General features: G+C 44.7%; 1 protein-coding gene across 6 annotated transcripts in view; it reads right to left on the bottom strand.

The window, feature by feature from the left end:
* The window catches only part of APLP2 (amyloid beta precursor like protein 2), a 72,442-nt gene that overhangs the window by 36,387 nt on the left and 18,861 nt on the right, over positions 1-17,194 (bottom strand). The window lies entirely within an intron of this gene.

The raw sequence follows: 17,194 nt of genomic DNA, 5'->3' as shown, positions 1-17,194 counted from the left end.
AATTCTCACACAGAAAGATTCCCAGATGTCTTACGAAGGAAAAGAACATAGAGCTGAAGGAGCATACACAACAAAAAGGGAACGTGACTTAGGCTTGGGTAGGAGGTGATGGGGAAGCCTCCTGAACTGTGACACTGGAGTGGCTTTGGCCATCCCCACTGGGGGAGAATGTAGACTGTGAGTCTGTGGAGGGTCCAAGGGCTGTGACACTGGAGTGGCTTTGGCCATCCCCGTTGGGGGAGAATGTAGACTGTTAGTCTGTGGAGGGTCCAAGGGAAGGGTGGGTGGCACACATGGTCAAGACTGGATGGTCTGTAGACCAAGAAAGGATGGAGTGCTGAGGGTTCTAAGTACAGAGTTAATATTTTTCAAATGCAGCTCTGATGTTCTCTGTAGGCAGGGGGATGGCTCAGGGAGCTGGAGAGATGACAGTACTTGGGTAAGGCAGCACCGGCAGACAGCAGTGCAGGCAAGACTGGGTGACGATGGCTGGGGGGTGACCAAGAGGCAGCATGGCTTGCATAACTCAGTGAGCAATGGCGTCGTGCATGGAAAGAGAACACTAAAAGAGATTTCATGAACAATTTTATCTCATGTTAGGAAAAAAATCAACTATCTGTAGCCATCAATAGCTCACAAATTACAGGTGAGAAAAAACATTTACGTACGATGACAGTGAGGCTCTTACAAAGTCTCGTGCACCAGAAAAAACACAGGCATCCCTGCATCTAAAGATATACCAATATTGATGGTTACATTCACAATAAAGTTCTGTGGTCTCTCCTAATGGGTAAGTTCTTTCAAAACAAAAATTAAACATCTTTTTAAAATGTTAAAACTTGAGGGGTCGGGTTAGACTATCTGGCCTATTATGATCTTTTCAAAAAGAGCAAAGAGCATTGGTATTAAATGGTTTTCCTATTAACAAGAAAAAGTAGATATGACTTTTTTTTTTGCCATACCCTGCAGCTTGTGGGATCTTAGTTCCCCGACTGGGAATCAAACCCATGCCTTTGGCAGTGAAAGCACAGAGTCCTAACCACTGGACCACCAGGGAATTCCCTGACTTTTAAAATATATGGAAAACTGTGTGCTTTCCAGGCAAGTCTCCTGCATTTGTGCTGATGGACTTGTTACACAGACATGAATGGTCCTTCCAATTAGGAGCCTACGTTTGATTCTGAAATACATCCCGATCTTCTAGGACAAATTTACCACCTACACGTTTTGCTTAGGAGCTTATTAAAATTAGCCTGCTTTCCAGTAGCGCAAGAGAAGGAAGCACGAACACTTGCTGGATAGCTGGGAGAAAGCTAATCTGGATCTAAAATGTCGCCAAGATCAATCAGGGTTGAAAAACACCTCAGTTAAATCCAACGAGGAGAATAGTCAGCAACTTTGTTAAGTATAATAGACTGTCACCCCACTGTGATGAATAATCATCTATTAAAGTAGAAGACACAGATCCTGTGCGTTCACAATAACTGCACGTGAAGCTATAGACTGGTGTGAAGTCCTGTCTCCCCTAAAGAAAGAAAAAACATTTAAAGGTATCTGTGGAAAGAAGGTATAGGTAGTACCTTAATGGCGTTTAATTCAAACAGATCATTAAAAGGTATAAAGATGCACATGACAAAGGCACTTAATTCTCACACTGAGCTGGAGATGTGCACAAAAATGCCTCTTCTACTGGCCATTCTTCTTCTGGGAGGCATATCTAAGGATTAAGGCTAGAAACTTGGATTATGATACGGAGGGAAATGGGCACACAGTACATTAAGTGGTACATACAGAGACAAAGGCAAGCAAACCCCAGGGATGCTCTGTGCACCGAAACCAGTGTTCCAGCAAATTCATTCCTTCCTACTCTTCAAAAGCTCAGACAGAAACGAACAAGGAAAATCCAGGAAGACATGATAAATATGTAAGCAAGAAAGCCAAATCTACAGGTTAGAAGGAAAGTATTTCCTAAACCTGCTATAAATGAACGACCACAGTTAAACGTGAAAGACGCTGAGCAATCCTTTCTAAATTCTCTCTACGGACTGGTATGTTTTAACATTAAATAGGATGTCAGGGTGGTATCTAATCTTTCAGAAGTACAGAGGCGGGGGACGGAGGCATTTGCCTCTTTAGTTCCAAAAATGAATACAGGTAAGAAACAGCTTCAGTCAATTACATGAGCTCACCCAGGCCACAGTCAAAACTGTGCAAGCAGTCGCTCATCACATTGAAGAAGACAGGGCTTCCCTGGTGGCGCAGTGGTTGAGAGTCTGCCTGCCGATGCAGGGGACACGGGTTCGTGCCCTGGTCCGGGAAGATCCCACATGCCGTGGAGCGGCTGGGCCCATGAGCCATGGCCGCTGAGCCTGCGCGTCTGGAGCCTGTGCTCTGCAACGGCAGAGGCCACAGCAGGGAGAGGCCCGCGTACCGCAAAATAAAAAAAAACAAACATTGAAGAAGACAGTCCACGTGTGGCTCGCTATGGCTGTTGGCTGAAAGGCCACAAGAGTTCCAACTGTATGAATGCTCAGTTTACGGGTCAACCACTGAGGTCAATACATCGGTGGTAAGTGCATTTGATCTTTCTGCAGAGATGGTCAACAGTGCCTTCCCTAAAGAGGATCTAAAACACCAGAGGTTAAAGCAGCAGGAAGAGGCAGCTTGGCAGCCACAGCTCCTCACATCAGTTCCCACCAAGGAAAAGGAGGGTAACTGGAATCAGTCCAGACAGCTCATATGCTGCCGTGATTCATTTCTGAGTTCAGAAAGATTAATCCTTGTGGCCATCAGAGACTCTCAAGAAGGTATCATCTGGAATATAAAAAGCCTCTGCGGACCACGTCTAGGGATCAACTAACCAAACATACCCCAACCTCACCCAGCGTATAACAGGATCGCTTTTTCCTGTAATGTTCATGCTTCTTTCCTTTGAAAATGCTCTTATTTAACGTGCTCTCCATTTTCGGAGGCACACACTGTGCCTTGACCCATTACATCAACATATAAATCAATCTGTTTCCTAACCTAACATGTTACAAATGGGATTTCGTTGCCAAGTCAGCACTTCCGATATCCTGTGAACCTGAAATCCTCTAGGAAAGAAAATTAACGCCCCCGCTTGGGCACCGCGGCCAGCCCTTGATCTATGAACACTGCAGCATTTTTAAGGCTTTGGAAACAAATTGCATCAACTGCTTTCCTAGTTCAGCACTTCCATTTAACTTAATAATTCATTCCTATTAAGAAATTCCATTTTATTAATTTGACTCAGCTACTCAAGGATGGAAATTCAACTTGGTAAAAAGTGCTTCTAGTAACTTGGTGAAAACCTGAAATGGCTTTAACGCAATAAATAAATAGAAACAAACATAAATCTGAACGTAACTTCAAACAGGGCCTTTAATCATCACCTCAAGAGAAGCAACTCCTGGGCCCACCTCAGCCCCACCTCCCTTCACAAAGCCTCCCAATCCAGAGCAAACAGGTAATCCATGACTTCCTTCCTCACTACAGCTACTGCCCCAGATTCCAACTTGGCTCCAGGCTCTGTGAAAGTGCCTGCCACGGAGGAAGCGTCCTCCAAAGAGGAGGGCTTTATTCTATTCCTGAGGGAGTCTGTTTCCTGCGACAGGAAGTGCTCCTGTGGTCCATGTACCCCCAAGAAGCAGGGCAGCACAGCTCCAGCTCCCATTAGAGCACTGTACGTGTACCACCTACTAACCACCGGCACAGGAGTGACATCAAGACACAGACTCTGCTCAAAGACCCTCCTTTTTATTTATTTATTTATTTATTTTTGCGGTACGCGGGCCTCTCACTGCTGTGGCCTCTTCCGTTGCGGAGCACAGGCTCCGGACGCGCAGGCTCAGCAGCCATGGCTCACGGGCCCAGCTGCTCTGCGGCATGTGGGATCTTCCCGGACCGGGGCACGATCCCGTGTCCCCTGCATCGGCAGGCGGACTCTCAACCACTGCGCCACCAGGGAAGCCCTGACCCTCCTTTTTTAAATGAATATGTCAGTGAAATGACAATCTATTCATGGATGTGAAGATCCTGTATTCATTTGTTTGTTTAAGTTCTAAATGGTACTTCATGATTCCTAAATTAAAATCACTTAGGTCTGTATCCACAAACCTGCACCTAAGATTTACTTAATCAAACAAAGTTTAAAAAATCCACAGTTTCAAGGTTATCGCCCCAATATATTAACTACAAAAGGGAAGCCAAACTACTTCACAGTGGAGACACTGCCGTCAACCTCACCAGCCATAATTCGTGTAAGAGGACAGATGAGGAAAGACACACCGAGGGACTGTCTCAGACTGGAGGCTATGGAGAAAAAAGATGCAACGTGGGAGCCCAGACGCGATCCTGGAACAGGAAAAGGACACTGGTGGGAAAACTGGAGCGGTATCTGAATAAGGCCTGTGCATCAGTTAACACTGCTGTACCAATGTCAACCTCCCAGTTTTGATAAATGCACAAGGGTTATGTCAGATGTTAATACTAAGAGAAGCGCAGTCTAAGGATACAGGGGAACTCCCTCTACTATTTTTGCAACTTTTTAAAAACTCTAAAATTAGTTCAAAATAAAACAGTTTTGATTTTTTTAAATTCTATTCATCGCTTGCCTGAATTTTGACTGTGACTCCATGGTTTCAATCTGCAAAGAGAAGACACGCTCTTTGGTAGGGCAACGAGCAAGTATGATCAGAGCAGGCCCAATACCTGAAAAACGTAACTATTTATTCTGAACATACCCTAATGCAGTAAAACCCCATGCATATATATATTACATTTGATTTATCTCCAATGGGAGGACTATTACAATTCTGCCCAGAACCTCACGTATGAGAAACTCCACTTCTGTTACTGTCCAAAGGGTGACTGTGTTTGAGGTCCCTAGTGCCTCTTCCTCAGCAGTACAGCGTGAAGCTTTCAATTTAAAAAAGCTCCAAGGACTTCCCTGGTGGCGCAGTGGTTAAGAATCCGCCCGCCGATGCAGGGGACACGGGTTTGAGCCCTGGTCCGGGAAGATCCCACATGCCGCGAAGCAACTAAGCTCACGCACCACAACTACTGAGCCTGCGCTCTAGAGCCCATGAGCCACAACTATTGAGTCCATGCACCGCAACTACTGAAGCTTGCGTGCTCTAGGGGGCCCGTGAGCTGCAACTACTGAGCCCGCATGCTGCATCTACTGAAGCCCGCATGCCTAGAGACCATGCTCCATAACAAAAGAAGCCACCACAATGAGAAGCCCGCGCACCGCAACTACAGAAATCCCGTGTGCAGCAATGAAGACCCACTGCAGCCAAAAAAAAAAAAAACAAACCTCCAAACTTCAAACATTTCAACACACTATTTAATAAAATATCAGGATTCTTATTAAGCATTTTCCAGCCTGAACAGCAAACTGAGAAACCTGTGCTTAAAAGTGACAGTTACGTTACGCCAACTGAAAATCCTTGGCTTTTTTTTGTTGTTGTTGTTAACATTTGAACTTAATTCTAATTAGAAGCTTGTGAATTAGGGTTACGCGGAAAAACTCTGAATGTAAAAGGTCATTATTCTTCCACTGATGTATGCCAGCTGTTAGGTATCATTTTCATAGGCAGTAATTCATACAAATAATCCCTGCTTTTATTAGAGCTGTAAATATTAAAGTATAAATGATGTATCATTTCCAAGACTGAAAATAGTTTAGACTGTCTCCAAGGCTTTTTATAGGAACGTGGTAATCTGTCCAACTGGATTATACTGGTAAGGATCCAAGCACCAAGATTTAAGAGAGGCCTGTCTTTCTGTACGTGTCTCTAAGATGAGAGCTAAGAGTCTTTTATAAAGGAAGTTACTGAAATACATAAAACACTTTCAGGTATAAAAAAAAAAAGGCAGAACAGTGTTTATGGATCTAAAATTCTCAAGTGAACAAGTTCTTTACAGGTTCCTGTGTTTCTTTCCAATTGCCTGTAATGGGAATTCCACTAAACTGACCTCCTCAGGAACAGAGGTCCTAGGGACATGGCTTGGCCAGCCATCACCTTCTGCTCTCTCCACTCCTGACCCTGGAGGAAGTACGTGATGTGATGGTGAAGAGCACGGGCTGTATGAGATGGCAAACCGTGACTGTGTTCCAGCCCCACCACGGGCAGGCTGTGCCACGTTTGGCAGGTTCCCTAACCTCTCTGGACCTCAGTCTCCCGTCTATAAAATAAGGACAATAGTAACTACACACCATAGTGCTGTTCTGAGGTTTAAGTGAGTTTAACACATGAAAAGTGCTTGAAACAGTGCTTGTTACACAGGAGTTCTTCAAGTGTTGATAGCTATTAGTATCAGGCTTTAAATTTCTTTATCTGTAAAACAGGGCTACTGACATACTATTCCTCTGGGGCCTGTTGTGGGATTAAATTAAGAGAATGCATGTAAGCACTAAGCACAACACCCGACCTGAACGTTAGCATCGGCTGGCTCCTGAAGATGTCATTTTCTCTGGCTACAAGAACCAGGGCTTAAGCCATGGGCACACCACGTGACCAGCCATCCTCCCCAAACCCGTGAAATGGGGTGAAGGCTGCACATTCCTCCTCTACCTCTGAAATCTGGACACACCTGAAGAGGGCTGCATTCACACTCCACATTTTATTTTGAGGGAATTCAGTCACCAAATGTTTATATGACAATTTAATACTGCCTTACCATTTAAAAGAAAATCACTGGGGGGTTGCTGGCTTCCTAGCTCTGGTCCAGCTTCCAGCCAAATGGAAGTGAGGTCAAAATGAACCTGTGTTTTCTATAGAGACACTGCTGTGATCAAAAAAGCACTACGTGGGCGTCCCCGGTGGCGCAGTGGTTGAGAATCTGCCTGCCAATGCAGGGGACAAGGGTTCGATCCCTGGTCCGGGAAGATCCCACATGCCGCGGAGCAACTAAGCTCGTGTGCCACAACTACTACTGAGCCTGTGCTCTAGAGCCCGTAAGCCACAACTACTGAGCCCGCGCGCCTAGAGCCCGTGCTCTACAATGAGAGAAGCCACTGCAATGAGAAGCCCGCGCATCGCAACAAAGAGTAGACCCCGCTCGCTGCAACTAGAGAAAGCCCGCGTGCAGCAAGGAAGACCCAACACAGCCAAAAATAAATTAAAAAAAAAAAAAGCACTACGTTATTTCTCTAAATCTCTCAATTTTCTTGAGGGATATTCCCTTGACTTACAAGCTAAGTAGCCTCATGGAGGTTATTTAGTTTCTCTCCTGACCCCAGTTTTCACTTTTGGGCAACATAAATATGGCGTTACCCAAATGTTAGGTATTACAATAAATGACCCCCACAATATTAGCTTTTGCTCACACTACGGCAGACAGAAGTCTACTTTCCTAAAGCTCCTGATGCATAAGAAACGTGGTTTGCAAACAAAGACAGCTTCCTCACTGAATAAAAATCTGCATGATTCCAAACAAAAGCAGTAATATGTCATGCTTTGAAGGCTGCTACCTGCAAAGGTCAGAAAGCCAGGAGGATGGAGTATGAATATTAACATCAGAGGACCTCCATGGTGTGAACCTGGTCTTCCCCTCGGCACTCATTGGCCAGTATTACTCAGGCAGCAACCAAGAGCCTGCCAAACAAACAGCCTAGACAGGGTTGGCGGGGGGTGTGTAGGCATGTTTCCTAAACCTTAAAAGGCTGAAATGATTTCAAGTAACAAACACCCAGAAGTACAAATGATTAAATATTAGTCATTAAATATGTTCATTCTGAGTCATTCTTATTGACTCACAGATGACAGAAATACTACAAATGACGGGGAATTTTCTGTTGAATATCCAAGCACACACCTGGCAATATTCTCAGAAGTTACAAGCTTACTTCTGGCTGATTTGATGCTCTATAATATTTTGTTTATTTTAAAGGCATTAAGTCAGTCATTAAAAATTAGGTAATTTGGGGGCATATTTCATGCACTTGAAACAACAAATCACACCTCTTTTAAAAAAATTCTATTCTTCAGATAGAAATATTTCACTAAAATAAACACTCAACTTAGTGATTTTTACCAAGGTTAAGTTGGGAAACTATCTAACATGTCAGCTTTGGCTGAAATGCTCTGACTTCAAGATGTTACAACCACAAACATCAACAGCCAATGTCAGACATGTGAACTGATTTCACTGGATCTTTTCTCCTTTAATACACTATCTGGGAAAAGATAAGAAAAATCCATGCAGCTGCAAACATCCATGTTTTAATATTTAGGACAGTTTTTACTGGTGTTTTAAATTTAAAGCAGGGGTTCCCTGACACCTTACTTGCCTGGTAAGGTCTGTAACAACAGATCTTAGGCAAGTAAGAAAGGTCTGGAGAGCACGTGCGCACACGAATGCCGAAGGTGCTGAGATGCAAACTGTCCTCTCTTTTTTTTTTTGTTTTGCGGTACGTGGGCCTCTCACTGCTGTGGCCTCTTCCTGTTGCAGAGCACAGGCTCCGGACGCGCAGGCTCAGCGGCCATGGCTCACGGGCCCAGCCGCTCCGCAGCATGTGGGATCCTCCCAGACCGGTGCACGAACCCGTCCCCTGCATTGGCAGGCGTACTCTCAACCACTGCGCCACCAGGGAAGCCCTGCCCTCTCTTGAGAAGTGACTATCCTGAATTCTAAGGTTCTCTTTTTTACCTTTGCTTTAAAATGTTTTTCATAGGATGGCAGCAGTAATAAATGGGTAGTCTGTTTTTTAAAAATGCTCCTTCCATAATATTAAGAACTGACAACTTTATCTATCTAAAATGTTTTTCTTAGCTTTACTATTCCATGAAAACCAAAGAGTTAGCACTTTATTTCTAAGGTTCTGTGACGCTGAATGGCAAGAAAGGGCAGAAATTCCTCCGTGAATAACCCATATCTTTCTTTCCTTATAAACAGAAAATAAGACAATTTGCCAGGATGACATTCACAGGGCAGGGAGAGGAAATGCACATTTAAAAATACAAAATGGGCAATTTCCACATGCTATTCTGCTAAACATTTCACATTTACTAGGTCAAGCAATATTCACACATCAATCTTGATGTAACAAATCACTTTAACTTCTAATGTCCATCAAAACGCTATGAAAATAACACAAATATGGAAGAGCTCCACCCTCTCCCAGTTCAAATCAAGTCAGAAAGGCATCTTTGCCATGATTTACGCAGCATTTAAATGTAAAAGTAAATACTGTATTATCAGCTCGCACCAGATCTGCCTGCAGACAACAATTCTTCCTGTCTGGGACCATGCCCATGCACATTATTGTCATTAACAGCAATTTAAAAAAATAAAGTAATAAAGCGAGTATGAGCTGCTAGTCAGCGTGCTTACTGCTTGCTGTCTCTGCCATTAATTAGCCTTCCTGGGTACCAGCCACCTAACTACTAAATAAATGCATAAAGGAGAGCAGGAAAAGCTACGCCCAAGTAAAAAGAATAAAAAGGATGTAAACGTGTGCACTGTATAACTCTGGGAGGGGCATTCGGTAGGCTGCAGGGTGCATGATGGACCCGGAAATGCACAGCACGGTGATCCAGCTCACACACACCAAGATTTCAGCATTTGCTGGTCCCCTTTTCCCAGAGGGGAAAGCCCAGGAGCACTTTTGTCCCACTGGTCAGGTAGGCCCCTGGGGAGCTATGTCCACCCTGCCCTCCGAGACCCACTCCGACCACAGCATTTTGAATCACCTCAAGGCAGAACACATCACTCATTCTCATGTTCCAAGGGATTCCAACTCTTGACGACCCCTGCTTCCTCCCCACTCCCTCCATCAACCCATCTGGCGATGGACACCACCCTCCTGGGCACAAGCCAGGGTCTCTCCTGCCTCAAGGCTCTGCACCTCGAACTTCTGCCCCTGCTCTTCCCTGAGCTGTCACGTCTCACCTTTCAGGACCCAGCTCGAATGTGCATCCCTGGGGGCCCTTCCCAAGGACAGCCCCCACCCCCCGCTGGTGTTTTGTTTTCCCCTCCAGCAATGGGAATTCACCTGCTCATTCACCTGCACTGTCCATCTCCCTCCAACAGGATGCAGGTTGGCAGGGGGTGGGGCTGTGCTTGGGGGCGGGCCCTCCAGGTTTTCTAATCTCGGCACCTGGAAACAGCACCAACTACCTAGTAGGTAATCATTCACACCCAAGGAAGTGACTGTCTGACTGAAGCCTGTGCTCTTGTTTTCTCTCCAACACATTTAGCTAAACTAGTAAGAATTAAGCAGATACCACTCAGCAGCGATTTCTAAATGATCAACGCTGTGCTAGCCTTCGCGTAAGTACATCTGTAATGAATGACAAGTAAAATGAAAACAGCTCAGGCAGCATGGCAAGTTTCCATTTTTTATCTTTTGCCACTTGAGTCCACGTGCCCAGCCTGAAAAGCCACCCAACACCAGGCTCCTAGCGGAGTCCTCCACCCCAAGGCGGCCCTTCCAGCCTTTTCTCCCACTATTTATGCCTCACCACTTCCATACCTTTTCAGTCCGGACATCATCGATCGACTTTCTAGTCAAAAGGATTGAACTCTTAAACCACCAGACCCTACGTTCACCCACCTTCTTCTCCTTGCTCCGCTGGTCAAATCAATACTCCTATTTACATGATTATGACATAAAAAGGTACTGTAGTTCCAGCTCCCTCCTTAGGCATCTATTTTCCCCCCTCAGCCTCTGCAAGGCCATCTCTTCCTTTACTTGCCTGTACTGACCGCTGGCATTCAGCCTGCCAGGAAGATCTGCAGAGATGGCTCTGATCCCTTTTCTTGAAGACAAGGCACCGTCTTCCTGCTTCAACTGCGCTGATGACTCTCCAGGTCTGAGCACAGCTGCCACTCCTGGGACTGATCACAACCGTCCTGAAAACTGCTTCCCCCTTTTCTCCTGTTCCCAACTCAGTACTCTGCTCCTTCGTTGCGGAGCACAGGCTCCCGACGCACAGGCCCAGCGGCCATGGCTCACGGGCCCAGCCGCTCCGTGGCATGCGGGATCTTCCCGGACCGGGGCACGAACCCGTGTCCCCTGCATCGGCAGGCGGGCTCTCAACCACTGCGCCACCAGGGAAGCCCTCTGCTCCTTCTTGACTTAACCGCCTGTGTCAGTGGCTCACCGCTTCCCACAGCCTCCCGGAAACTTTCACACATGAAACTTTTAATCTTACGCACACACTTTGTTGGCAATTTGGACAAGCACTAAACTGTAACCTGGACACAAATTTCCCTCACAGGTTAAGATGTGGAGCTAGGGCCATCTAGCTTCCAGCACTGCTGCTGGTACATCTAAAGCCAATTTGATCCCTCGTTCTTTGTGCAGGTCTGGTTTTTTCCTACATGGAAGTAAAATCTTACCAATCTTAGGTATCCTGAGATTCAATTCTAATAGGCCTGGGTCTGAGTTTTTGTCATTCACTTGCCTGAGCGCTCAGTGGGCCACATCATCGCGGAAACACTCAGTCCTGGGTTTCCTCTCCTCTTTCTGAAATTCTTATCAGCCGCATCTTACCTCCTACATTGATCTTCTTCCTTTCTTACCTCTTCCTTTCTAGATTCTTTTTGTTCCCTTTCAGAACGATTTCTAACCAGACTTTTAAATGTCTGGTATCACATTTCTAACCACCAAGAACTCTTCCTTGTTCTCGGAAAGCCTTTTTTTATTGCAAACTATTATCTCACAGAGGAAACAACCTCTCCTCTCTGAGGTAAATATCAAGAGCCTACTGAAGTTACCTGCCTGCTCCCTGCATGGTCTTTAAGCTGCTGTTCCCCCATCTGTGTTGTTCTTGTTCAAGGTGTTCCTGAAGTGGCTGGTGACCCTAAGTCATCTAACTCAGTGTTTAGGAAAGGGACCCTGCTGCACATGGACAGAACTTGTCCAGAGAGGAATCCTTCAGCTCCCTCCCTGACTGCGGCCCCCGAGCCTGGCTGCTGCGGGTCTGCCTAGGAAGGGAGCCTTTCCCCTCTCAGTGCCTCATGTTCCGCTGGGCCTGGCGTCCCGAGGAACCTGAAGTCTTCTCCTGAGGTGCAGCGAGGTGGGGTGAGGTGCGTTATTCAGGGCCTGATTACTCATGTTTAGTTTCAACCCCTCCCTGCCATTAGCCTCACCCTGATGCTTCCATCCCTCATTCAAGGTCTGCTCTGCAAATCAGCTTGCTTTTAGCTGGTGTCCCTGCATTTAGGTTCCAGCTTCTCTGGTCTGCTGGCTCAGTCACTAGGTCCATCATCAAGTCTGCAGAGACATCTTTTCTTCTCTCCTGTTCTCTGTCCTTGTTGGTCTATTCATTCTCTCACCAGGACAGAGTTAGAGCTAGAACCCTGCACCTGCATCTCTCTCTTTTTAAAAAATATTTATTTGGCTGCACCGGGTCTTAGTTGCAGCATGCAAACTCTTCGTTGTGGCATGTGGGATCTAGTTCCCCGACCAGGGATGGAACCTGGGCCCCCTGCATTGGGAGCGCGGAGTCCTGGCCACTGAACCGTCATGGAAGTCCCTCCACCTGCATCTCTTGAGGTGCAACAATTCAAAAGCCACTAACTATGAATATATTTGAAAACTAGAGATGAGAAGTATTAATAAAATTGAGAGCTTCTATCTTGATTATTTAAACATAATGCCTTTAAGAAAATAAAATTCTGATCCTTTCCTCAGATTATGTCATTTGATCATTTTACAGTTACGTTACAGTCAATATGCTAGTCACTGGGTGTTATGAGCTGAACTGTGCCCCCCTTAAATTCATATGTTGAAGTCCTAACCTCTATCACCTCCAAATGCGACCTTATTTAGAAATAAGGTTGTTGCAGATATCAGTAATTAAGATCAGGTCACACTAGAGTGGGGTGGCCCCTAACCCCACCTGAATGGCACCCCTATAAAAGGAGGAAAAATGTGAAGAGACAACACACACACACAGGGAGAATGCCATGTGAAGATGGGAGTTATGCTGCCCAAAGCCAAGAACTATCAGAAGCTGAGAGAAGCTTGGGACAGATCCTCCCTCAGACCTTCAGAGGGAGCGTGACCCAGCAGCACGTAGATCTTAAACTTCCAGCCTCCAGGAACAGTGAGACAATAAATTTCAACTGCTTAAGCCACGCAGTCTGTAGTACTTTGCCACGGCCAGCCTAGCAAATGAATACGCTGGGTAAGCGAATAAGACTCAGTCTAAGTATCTGGGGAGCTCACCGTCTTAGAGGCAGGATCCAGACCCAGGGAAGCCCAGACCTACAGTGTAGCACTTACATTATGCACAAGACGTAAGGAAGTGGAGACGGCGCTGGCATCTGAGAAGCGCTGCGGCAGGGGTAGGCGCGGGGCTGCGGGGAGTGGACGGCTAAGTCTCCAGAACCCCTTCCCCAAGAAAACTGGGCCGGGGCTCTGCTCCAGCGCCAGCACCAGAACGACCCTGCTAGGCATATTTTAGAAGGTGAGAGGGTGTGATTCGGCAAGATTAGGTGGAGACAAGGAGGCCACTTAGGAAGCCTCTGCATTCATCCAGGAAATTATACGTGTTGAAATGATAATTATCTCAGATATACTGAGTTAAATAGACTATATTGTTAAAGCTCATTTCACCTATTTTTGCTTTTTAAAAAAATGTCAACTAGAAAAAGTTACATTTCATATGTGGCTCGCCTTTTTCTATTGGACAGCGCTGTGTTAAGTGTTCAGCTAACACTGTGCTAGGGGAAGACACGACCGAACGACTTTTTTTCATTTACCTGTAGATTCCGTTTAACTGCAGTTCCCTTTCTTCCGTTATGAAGGCTAGCAAGAGTTTCTGGCATTTGCAGGAATGGGGTCCTTGGATGGCTAAATGGGTAAGCTTCTCTAAAGAGAAAAAAGCTTCTCTAAAGAGGCCAGGCTCGTGCAAAAGAGACAAGTGGTTACAAGTAAAATAATGAACGGGAATTAGACAGGAAAAAGGACCTCGAGACATTTCTTCTTAAAAAGGATTTGGTATGGGTTATGTAAGTGGGTAAAACAGTGCCAAGAGCCCAAGTTCTTATTTTATCCAACTGCTGGAGGGTGGGGGAGGATGACAACCCGCCTCCATCCCCCAACTCTTTAGATCCTACAAATAGTAAAAGAAGCCTGATTGAGACATTAACAAACAGACAAAACAGAAACAAAAACAAAAAGACACTCTCTTAGGCTTCTGACAACCACAAAACAAAACCCAAAGGTCTTCCAAAGACCAAAAAAAAAAAGGCCAGAACAGATAGAGTATATATGATATGGTACTCACATCACACAGGACCTTGAGTCAATACACATTTGCAAGGGCCTTATTAGAGCAGGCTCCAGAGACAACAAATTGAAGAGTCACAAGTTCTCACCCACATGGAGGCTCGGGCTGGTAAGGGAGACATCACGTGAACAGAATAATCCTAATATAAAAGGAAATATTCCCAAACTCTATAGTAGTAGCAGTCTTACAAAGTCATCAGAACTAGCTCACCTTGAAGCTTTCAAAAACTGGCAGGCCAAGCAGCTATTTAAGTATAATACTATCCGGTAACTTAGTACCCAAGCCGAATTTGGGCAATCTGTGCTGGCCTATTAGAATGATTCTCCTTCACCTTCCTTGGGAACAGCTATTAAGTAGCTCAATGGAAGAATTTTTGCAACTCACTTCTAACGCCTGATGCCAGGATGAAAACAAGTGTTCATATTAGGTTAAAGTGAATTCTTTGGCCCTATGGAAAAAACGGGTTTCAAATATTTCCAAACGTACATAAGACTAATAGTAACCCTCACATAACATCACAAAAGCCACACCTTAGTCTCAGTAATATTTAACATGATAATATTTTACTTGGCCAACAATGAACCCTACCTATGCTGGTATAAAATGATGTAATCGAGGCCCTATATTTGTATAGGATATGTTACCTCTCTGATCACTTCTTTGTCTCTTTGCTTTCTTCTAAACATTTTCTCCCATAAAACTCCAAAATGTTCCAAATACTGATGTGATAACCAAAAGAAATTTATCTTCACAAATTACCAAGTAAAAAGGATGCTAGAAGTGGTACAGCTAAAACATTACCTTCTTAATGTTAACTGAAACAAACATCATTACCTCAAATTGACTCAGAGTCTATGTTCTATTTTATTTTCTATAGCTTTTCAGAGACAGGCATCAATGCTGCTCGCCTAGTATCAGATCACCACGGGGATATTTTAGTGAGGATCCAATCGTCCAGGGACTGGTGCTGGATTTATAATCTGCCTTAACTTCCGCCATCCTGTGACAAGTTTGCTTCTTCACTCATCACACACCCACACACACGTAATGGCTCAGCTTGGCTGGGAGCTAATCAGCTTTGAGTCTGTGCTTTGTATTTAATCTTTCAAAATCAATACTTAAAACATTTTAATCTGATTTTAATCTGTCCTTACTATTTCCATTGTTTAAAAACAACACGAACCAACACTGAGTCTCAATGACTTGTATCAATTCACAAGATTAATCTTTCAAAACAACAGCCCAGCAGGATATTTTATTAATGTAGATCCTGAGGCAGCTAATCAAGCCTCAAGGAATCATTTTTCTTAAAGAGTTGCTATGAGAGACAGAGACAGAGAGAGAGAGAGACACGGAGGGGGAGGGAGAGAGAGGGGGACAGAGAGGGAAGGAAAAAAGAGTTGCTATAAGGAAAAACACTCATACAGCATTAAGCAGAAATCCTCTTCAAAAGGGGGGAGGGGCGTGGCAGAGTCAACCAGCCAATCAGCGAAGGGTCTGCTAGTCAACCAGCCAATCAGCGAAGGTTCCGCTATGAAATGTGGTTTGCAATTCACTTGAAAATGAGTAATAAATTGTTACTGCAAGAGGTGATTTCAAGCCAACTTTCTCCGCTTTTCAACAAGCATTGAAAACTCTGTGCCTCTAGACGACAGAGAACAGACAGGGGTATAAAACAAAATGACAACCCACACTCAGCCTCCCTTGGGGAGACGAGAATCTCTGACAAATAAAGGGGGCCTGCTGCTGCCATAGCCAAAAAAATAAAAATAAAGGAAACAAGTGTTGGCCAAGATGTGTGGAAACTGGAACCCTTGCCACTGACGGTGGGAACGTAAAATGGTGCAGCCACTGTGGAAAAGAGGTTGGCAGTTCTCAAAAAGTTAAACATAGAATTACCATATGATCCAGCAATTCCACTTTCCAGTACATACCCAAAAGAACTGAAAGCAGGAACTTAATGGCTGACAATGTAAAAATACCTGGAAGTAAACCCTATAAATAGGTTCTTTAAAAAAGATAAGCTACATTAAAATAATCTATTTTTAAAAGACTGGAGAAGTGTTGATTGTCATTTTTCCAACCACCTAAAATGCTTCTTTTGTTTATCATCTTAGGATGATAAACAAAAGAAGCCAAAAAGTTGGCTTGGCCAAAAAGTTCCTTGGGTGTTTAAGTAAAAATAAGACATTTCTCATTTCACCAAGAACTTTACTGAAAAACATATTCACCGTTTTTTTTTAAATTTATTTTTGGCTGCATTGGGTCTTCGTTGCCGCATGGGCTTTTCTCTAGTTGCGGTGAGCGGGGGCTACTCTTCGTTGCAGTGCGTGGGCTTCTCATTGTGGTGGCTTCTCTTGTTGCGGAGCATGGGATCTAAGCACGTGGGCTTCAGTGGTTGCAGCACGTGGGCTCAGTAGTTGTGGCGCACGGGCTTAGTTGCTCCGTGGCATATATTCACCGTTTTATTCCACTACCTATCTGCCATTTTTCAGGCAAATTCCTAATTTCATCTTCCCAAAACTTTTAATCTTTTTTTGATGTATTCTTTTTTTACACAGCAGGTTATTAGTTATCTATTTTATACATTAGTGTATATATGTCCATCCCAATCTCCCAATTCATCACACCACCACCACCAGCCCCCCCACCCCGCCAGCTTTCCCCCCTTGGTGTCCATACGCCAAAACGTTTTATCTTCTTGAGCAAAGAACTGTCCCAGGTGCCTTTTAGTCTTCCAGGGAATTGAAATGTTTTCCATTAAGAGAATTTTGTAAAGACTGAAATAAATGGAAATCCAAAGGTGTAATGTCCGGTGAATACAGCAGATGAATCAGAACATCCTAGCCAAGCTGTAATAGGTTTTGCCTGGTCATCAAAGAAACATGCAGTCTTGCGTTATCCTGACGAAAGATTATGTGTTT

The sequence above is a fragment of the Lagenorhynchus albirostris genome, chromosome 9, assembly GCF_949774975.1.
Source record: "Lagenorhynchus albirostris chromosome 9, mLagAlb1.1, whole genome shotgun sequence".
NCBI classification, from domain to species: domain Eukaryota; kingdom Metazoa; phylum Chordata; class Mammalia; order Artiodactyla; family Delphinidae; genus Lagenorhynchus; species Lagenorhynchus albirostris.
Note: the sequence above shows the minus strand (reverse complement) of the source record. Positions and strands in the feature narration are given on the sequence as shown.